General features: G+C 47.8%; 1 long non-coding RNA gene across 1 annotated transcript; it reads left to right on the top strand.

Annotated features, from left to right (window-relative positions):
• The first annotated feature begins 1,114 nt into the window (after nucleotides 1-1,114).
• Nucleotides 1,115-6,022, top strand: LOC123521773. The gene is made up of 3 exons (XR_006680120.1): nucleotides 1,115-1,316; nucleotides 2,325-2,434; nucleotides 2,890-6,022. It is a non-coding gene; the product is annotated as an uncharacterized LOC123521773 (long non-coding RNA).
• The last annotated feature ends 292 nt before the right edge of the window (nucleotides 6,023-6,314 follow it).

Here is a 6,314-nt window from a genome sequence, read left to right as displayed (position 1 = left end):
CTCCCACACCCACCTCACCACCAATTTGGATCATTTGTTGTTCCCTTGTCCCTGGGTTTGTTAACACCACTTCCTTTCCCCCTACCTTCCCCTATCCTATGTCCCCCCGGAACTGTCAGTCCCATGGTTTTCTCCTCCAGATTGTTCATCCAGCCTATCTTATTTAGACAGACCTGCTTAGATAATAACATGCACAAAAACAAGACAGAGAAAAACCAAGCAACAATATACAACAAAACAACAACAATAAACCACTGACAAAGAACAAAACACAACAAGAAAGAAAAGCTTGTAGTTAGTTCAAGAATTGCTTGTTGGCCTTTAGGAATGTTTTCCAGTCCAGTCTGTTGGGGCACCACGCCCTGGCCCCAAAGTCCACCTTCAGCATTCCCTGGGGACCTCGCTGCTCCATTCCCTTGCTGTTCTGTTGCACCCCTGTAATGTTTTGCCTCGGTGTGGCAGGATCAGATCGGGCGCAATTCCCACACTGTGTCTCAGGTGCTGTGCCCCGCAGGGCCATGGGCCAGTGAGGGGCATCATGTGAAGCTTTTCTTAATGACATGGAGGAATAGTAAGACCAGAGTTGTACGTCCATGATCTGATTAGGTAAAAATAAAGAAAAGTTCGATGATCTGGGAGGAAGGGTGAACTGTTTACAAGAAGGCTCAGAACTGAGGTCAATGTCGACAAATACCTCTGGTTCCCTAGCTCACTCAGGTTGAACCAGGATGGTTGCTCTCTCTTCCCTGAAATGGCATTCAGAAGAGAAGTGCACTGAAAGAGGCTGAACCTCCAAAACTGACCTCTCTGTAGCACCCAGGCCTGGTTCACAGAGTTCTAAATGGATCTTTCCTTCATTCTTGCCCTTCATCAAGACCTTCATCGGGTGGCTGATTTAAATTTTTGCAAGTCTTGAGGGATATCAATGTCAATTGTCATATGTTGACACTGTTCTGTATCCTACACTGGTGAGTAGCGCCTGGGGTCTTCACAGCCTGTGAGCAGCCATCTAAAGCGCTGCTGTCCGTCTCTCCCCATGCAGAGGAAGGAAGAGTGATGGAGAGGGAAAGACGCATGGAAGCACTCAGTCTGCTGGACTCGCGGGCCACACAGCCGTCTCCATAACTCAAACTGGTGGTGCCCAGCTCCTAGTACCAGCTGCTCTGGGAAGCATCGTGCTGGAAGTTCCTGGATAGAGTGGGAGAAAAATGTGCAACCAAACCCTAAATCGCAAAAGAGACCAGGCCTACTGATGGGCTAGAGATTGACCAACACCCACCCCTCCCTCCCAGACTACGGTCCTTAGTCACTTTTAGGTATGGGACTGAACTCACCCCTGTGTTAGAACAATCTACATCCTACAGCCAACGAAGATCCCAAGGGCAGCATCTCCCCAAGGACAAGGGTCCGAGGATTAGGAAAGGGGGAGGAATGGCAAAACAGGAAACGCAGAGAGGAAGTGGGAGCCTCAGAGGACTGAAATGATGAGTGGAAGCAAATATGTATAAATTGTGCAATGTCAAACTGATGTAAACCTAAGTCACACACGTAAGAACTCAGAGCAGACCAAAAGAGAATAAGTAGAACTGAGAAGAAGGAAGTCCTATCTTCCATCACCCACAACAAACAAATTGACTGCCATCAGGCCGATGCCAACTCATAGTGACTCCATCGGTCTGGGTAAAATGGCCCCCGTAGGTTTCTAAGGCTGTAACTCTTGACAGGAGTACAACTCCCCATCTTTCTCCTATGGAGCCCCGATTGGTTTACAAACTGCTAACCTGTGGATCACAGCCCCACTCTTCACCTCTGCGCCTACCGGGCTCCCTCCTTCACAGGATAGGCTAACATATCCCCAGCCTCCAGGAGAGGAAAGCACGGTTTCAAATGCAGCCCTCTGGATTTAGGGGAGGCAGCTGGCAGAACCAGATTATAAAGAAGTATACAGTCCCTAGGAAGCTTTTTTTAAATGCACTGGTTTGCAGGCCAGGGCCCCCACCCCTGAATTACACTGTTTCAGGAGAGAACTGAAAGGAAATGCTTTGTGATTGTAATCTCCCCTCCTGTGTCCCGTGGGGCAAGGAATGCTTCTGTCTCCAGTAGGCAAAACACCCAGGGGTCTGGTGAGAACAAACAAGGTTTTATTCACAGGGTACACAGCGGCCCTGGAGAGAGAGAGAGGGTGAGCCATTGGCCTAGAATGTTAGATCTAAAAGGGGCCCTGAGAGATTCTCTGCTCCAACTGCCCTCTTATATTATTAGTCAGTGATGAGGCAGTAAGGAGGGGCATGCTCTAATAAATAACATTTGTCTTCCTCACCCAGGTTCTAAACAATGGGACCTAGGAAGTCAACAGATGGAGAAGAAAATGTCAGCTTTCTTACCGATGAGGACTATATTGGACGAGATGGCTTCAGGGTGATTGCCACGACAGGTAGGAATAAAGGGAGTTGTCGTCACCAAACGCCTACGCTAAATGGAAATTAGCTGGCCATGCCACCATAAAGGGGTTGCCAAGAAATCAGGCACACATTAGACACCTATGGGGACAATCCAAAACTGGGCCTATGCAGACTAAAGTCACCTAGGCCAAAGTGGAGGTCAACCTGGGCACACCTACACTAGGCACCAGGGACATTGCATCACACATCACACGCCTACACTCAGCCACTAAGATCAACCAATAACCTCAACCACACCAACCCACCCCACCCCACCCCCAGCCAGTGGAGAAAGGAGGGGACAAATAGCAGACTGAGGGCAGGCCACCCGCTCTTTCAGGTGCTCTCTTGCAGGTCAGAGGGTAGGATGATTATCACGTGTGTGTGGTGCACGTACGCACTCCCTCTCAGTGATCATACTCGCTCTTCTTTTTTTTTCTGGTTTCAGGACTCCTCTTTTGGTTCTGAGGACTCCTCTTAATGGTCATTTTCCTCGTGGTTTTTCACACTCCCCTGAAGTGGCCACATTTTCAGTCGTGGATTTTGCCACAGCCCCACCATGCGGCTTTGCATGCTTTCCAAGGATAGCGTGTACTATCTACAACTTCTGTCAAGGTTGAGAAGTAAGAACCAAGGTCAACCATCCCAGGAACGGAACAGCCACATAAACTCACGCGCTTCTCCAGAATGAACTGACCCAGTTATTACTGCAGGCTTCATTGTGTGGGGATCTGTCTCCACCAAAGGTACACTGCGACTGGCGCTCTTTACAGGAAGAGAAAGCTTTCTCTTTCTCCCACAGAGAGGTGGGTGCTTTTGACCTACTGACCTTGCACTTAGCAACCCAGCGTGTAACCACCATGCCACCAGGGCTCCTCAAATGTCTGGACTAGAAGAACGTAAAGTAGCTGACCCTTTATTCAAAGAGAATAGGAGTTCAACTGGACATATTCCGATCATTCTTTCAACCCACTCCCGGAGCCCATGTGTGTGAGAGGTGGGTGGGAGAGAGGCCAGACAGAAATCTCTAGTGGCTTTTCCAATGTTAGTGGTCATCAGAGTCATTTGGTGACCATATTGGTATGCAGATTGCATCCTCCCAAATCCTAATTCAGGAAGTCTCTGATAAAATCACTACTGCTCCCTGACTACAAGTCAATTCCGACTCACAGCGACCCAGTAGGACAGAGTAGAACTGCCCCTGTGGATTTGCACAAGTTGTGGATTTCTCCGGAAGTCTTTCTCCCAAGTCGGATAGGGTCTGAGCATACATTTTTTTTAAACTCCCAGGTGAGGGTGATACTGCTGCTGCTGCAGCTGCTAGTGATCTAGGGTCCACATTTTGAGAACCACTATTCTAAGGAAACTCTCTCCCTAAAAAATAAGGAATGGAAATAAGTAGAGCTCTTGATTGTCAGGGTTTATTTGTCAATGACAGGAAAACAACTCAAATTGAAAATGTTTCAAAATTATTTTTTCATGTAACTAAGTTACGATCCAGCAGTAGACCTAATTTTGAGCATGAATAGACTACATGACTCAAATGTTGACTTCAGGACTCTTATTCTCTACAGCTCTCAGCCCTGTTTTGTATGGCTTCCATGTCTAGTAGGGTTTCCCCTGGTGTTGGCAAGATGACTCCATTCTCTCCCCCAAACCAAGTATTGCTCAACTGTCAGCATGAATCAGAGTCACTTAGAGACCTGGTTACAGTACAGATTTCTGGGAACCCACCTCCTGAGTTTCTAAGTTAATAAGCCTGGAGTCAAACGCAAGAAACTCATGTCTAGCAATTTCGCAAGAAATATTCAAAATGCCCGGTGGTGCAGTGGTTAAGTGTTGGCCTGCTAACTACAAGGTTGGCAGTTTAAACCTACCAGCTGCTCCTTGGGAGATAGATGAGGCTATCTGCTCCTCTGCTATTTAAGGTCTCGAGAACCCTGTGTAGCGTCACTATGAGTTGGAATTGATTCTATGGTAGTGGGTCTGGTTTGGTGGTTTTATGGTGCTACGGGGACCATGTGCAACTGGGACATGCCTCTCCTGACATGTCCAAAGTATGCAAAATGAAGTCTCACCATTGTTGCCTCGAAGGAGTACTCTGGCCGTACTTCTTCCAAGGATAGATTAGATTGGTATAATAGGAAGAACATGGCTTTCCCCAGCCCATCCCCAAACCATTTTATTAGGAGCTAATCTAGAAATCATACCATTCCATCATTCACTCACACCAAGCAGTATTATACAATTGCTACCAACATCTATTTCAAAACATTTTCTTCCTTCTTGAACTCCGTGGTATCAGGGGCATGGCTTTTGAATTAAGATGACTTCAAGTCCCATCCTCACTACTGACCCACTGAATGTCTGAGGAGCAGGTCAGTAAAACCACTCTGAGCCTCTGTAGGCATTTCAGATGGAAATAACAACAATAGCAGGAGGGTGGAATGAGGGTGGTACCTTTTTAAATAGCTTACCTACTTGAAAAAAATTAATAACTAAAATATTTTTAAATGAATGTACAAATCATTTTCTACACATAACTTACCTTGAGTTATTTCAGAACACCATTTGTTTTTGCAACATTAAATATAATTATGATTGTGAGTTTCTACAAATGCAGACAAATTGTTGCATGTCCAAAATATACATATCAGCCCCCTTTGGCTTTCAAGAAGTATAGGCTGTGTGCTAATTAACCAGGGATGAAAAGAAATGAAAATCAGGGAAGGCCGTAGAGGAGCCGAGAGTCACACTTTGAGGGTTTAGAAGCTCTCATTACAAGTATCATCGTCTGTGTTTTTCTAACTGGTGATTGTCTGGTGTGTACTGCCTATTAAGCCACATGAGACAGACGGGTACTATTAACATCCTACTTTGACAGGTAAGGTGCCTACGGCTCGGGAGGGGAAAGGATCACATAAGGGGAAGCTGTTTTTGATCTCAGGGCTGTCGGACCTCAAGGCAAGATAAATGCTATCATCCCTTGGGTGCTCCTCATTGGAGATGTAGACCAATCACAGTCCCCCAAGGTCTAGGTCTGAAAGTATCAAGTGAGGAGAAGCAAGTCCGTGCCATCTGGTCTTGGCACAGGTGTTCGTGCGCGATGGAGACTGGGCACAGGAATCTGGAAGAGAACCCTGCTTGCCACACTCCTGTCTGTGGCTGAACCACACCAGTGCCTGAGTCGTCACACAGCCAGGACCGGAGCTGGAGAATACTTTTTGACAAACATTTAGTAAATACTGTCAGGTGGCCAGAATAGGGACCAGGGTGTCTACTGGGCATGCTCCAAATTCAGGCTCCCAGGCAGGAAGGGGCGGTACACCGAGGTGAGGGGCACATCTGGGTGGGCCCCAATCTGAGCCAGGTGAGCTTAATTCAGCCAACAGGGTCAACCAGGACCGTTCACCACACCTCCCAACGGGCCGGAAAAGCCAGGATCCGAAGCCCCCTTCCTTCCCAGCTGCTCCCCCTTCCCAGGCTGCGACACTTCTCTGTCCTCAGTTTTCCATGCGCGGGTGAGAAGTGCCCTGAGGGCACCTGTGTAAAACCGGAACCGTCTTCTGTCCTTTATAACACTCACTTGGGTCACAAACCAGGCTTCGGAGTGAATTCTTTCTTGCACGAAGCCAAGGACCGAGGTATTTCCACCCGAGAAACCTAACAATACCTCTTAGGGACAAAAGGACATCCTGCTTGGTAAAGCAGACGAGCTGGATTGACACAGTGGCTGGAACATCGGTGGCCACAGCAATGGGGAGGCTGGCGGGACTGTCCACTGGGCCCCTGCGGGTCGGACGGAACCTGCGGAGAGGCACCGACCAACAACACGTGGCCATTAAGCCGCGGTTTTTTGAAAATACCGATTCT

The sequence above is a fragment of the Echinops telfairi genome, unplaced genomic scaffold, assembly GCF_000313985.2.
Source record: "Echinops telfairi isolate 266 unplaced genomic scaffold, ASM31398v2 ScPeMD7_60;HRSCAF=208, whole genome shotgun sequence".
In the NCBI taxonomy this organism is placed as follows: domain Eukaryota; kingdom Metazoa; phylum Chordata; class Mammalia; order Afrosoricida; family Tenrecidae; genus Echinops; species Echinops telfairi.
This window is presented reverse-complemented; position numbering and strand designations above follow the sequence as displayed.